The sequence below is a fragment of the Archocentrus centrarchus genome, chromosome 19 (assembly GCF_007364275.1).
Source record: "Archocentrus centrarchus isolate MPI-CPG fArcCen1 chromosome 19, fArcCen1, whole genome shotgun sequence".
Lineage (NCBI taxonomy): Eukaryota > Metazoa > Chordata > Actinopteri > Cichliformes > Cichlidae > Archocentrus > Archocentrus centrarchus.
In genome coordinates, this window is record NC_044364.1 from 21,072,366 (window position 1) to 21,074,488 (window position 2,123).

Sequence of the window (2,123 nt, forward strand, 5' to 3'; positions counted from 1 at the left end):
TTTGGTTAATATTTGCATTACTTTACTATTTTTTTAAAGCTTTTGTTTCTTTTCATTTTCTACCATTAACCATTCTTCACTTCATGTTCGGCACTTTGTCATTTTGACCATTTACCATTTCTCTGTGCAAGTTATCATCAGTGTTCAAATGAATCAGAATCAACATGAAAAATCTGTTGTTTTAAAAGTGGCATCCTGCTGTTGTACTTTTATTATTTCAGATGATATTTTTCTATCCCTGCTGTGAATCTGAACTCTGAACATCTGAAGAGTTGGCAGTTCAGTGTGATTAAAAATGGAAACGAGACTGAATGAGTGGCTGCTTGTATTTTGTTGCTGAGTTTAACAGGAAGAGATCTTCAACAGAACCAGCATCAGGAAGGGCTGGCTGGGAGTTAGGGAAAGAGAAGATAAAAAAGGCATAGTGAGACAAAACATCCACTAAAGCAGTCCAACATAAACTCAAAGTAAGGCAGATTACAGCAATGATCTGTCTTTCTGTGTCAAGGCTTTGAAGCATGTGCCAAATAATCCAAGTAATCCAGAAAGATTTTAGTGAAGCACGGATCGAGGCTTGTGATAATGACATACAGTACCAGGTGACTGATTCAAGAAATGGTTTGTGGGTTTGGCATGCTTTTTGAAATATAATGAGCAGTAAAACACAATGGATCACATTTTGTGGACTTTGAACTTTATTGCATGTTTGTTTGCAATCGATTTGCGCTTCAGTTTTGAAATACCAGAAAGCAGTAAAATATGCAAAGTCTGCTTATTTCTCTAACATTGTTTCAAGTAACAGTCACAGGCCTCATTTTCTTTTTAGTGTTTTTAATTCACTCGCTGATCCTCGCTGTAATGTGAACCAAGCGAAGGTCTGTCCTGCACTGTGCGAAAACTTTAAGAAATTTTTTGTGGAAAAAATTTCAGCCCTCAGGCCTTCATCACCTCAGGCTGAAACAGACTCATCTGCACCTCCTCCCAGCAGAGCTGTCTTTGAGCAGTTTGAGCCTGTCTCACTCTCCACACTAAAGGAGGTGATTCAAAATATGAGACCTGTAAACTCTCCCACAGACTGTGTTCCGTCTCGCCTTTTTAAAGAGGCTTTTGATTCAGTGGGACCAACTATCCTCGCTCTGATTAACAGTGCGCTTGCATCTGGTTGTGTTCCAGCTGCCTTTAAACATGCAGTTGTACAGCCTCTAATCAAGAAGAAGAACCTTGACCCTGATGTTCTTTCAAATTACAGACCAATTTCTAAATTACCATTTTTATCCAAGGTTCTTGAAAAAGTTGTTTTTAAGCAACTTCAAGCATTTTTAAGTGAACATGGAATGTGGGAAAAGTTTCAGTCAGGTTTTAGAATGCGTCACAGTACAGAGACGGCTCTTTTAAGAGTTTTTAACGATCTGCTTTTAACTGTGGACTCTGGTAGTCCTGCAGTTTTAGTACTTCTAGATCTGTCAGCTGCCTTTGACACTGTGGACCACGAGATCCTTCTATCCCGCCTAGAACATGAAATTGGCATTAAAGGCACGGTTCTGACTTGGTTCAGATCTTATCTTACTGATAGAAGTTTCTCTGTCCATCTAGGAAACTGTTTTTCTACCACAGCAAAGCTTTCTTGTGGAGTGCCTCAGGGGTCCATTCTGGGCCCAATTCTTTTCTCATTGTATATGTTGCCTCTAGGGTCGATTTTTAGGAAACATAATATTTGTTTCCACTGTTTTGCTGACGACATCCAGGTGTATATGCCCATCAAACTGAACAGCAGAGATCCATGGGAACCCCTGCTGAACTGTCTAAGTGACATCAAGTCCTGGATGAGAAACAATTTCCTAAATCTTAATGAAAGCAAAACCGAGGTCATATGCTTTGGTAAATTTGACCCCTCAAGCTACTCCTCTGGCACTCCGAGTCATTTGGCTCCTCACTGTCGTGATGCTGTGAAAAATCTGGGTGTCATTTTAGATAGTAGTTTTAAAATGGAGAAGCAAGTAAGTGCTGTTACCAAAATCAGTTTTTACCAACTCAGAGTCATTGCCAAGGTAAAACCTTATCTCCCACAGCAGGACCTGGAAAAAGTTATTCATGCTTTTATTACTTCCCGCCTGGACTACTGT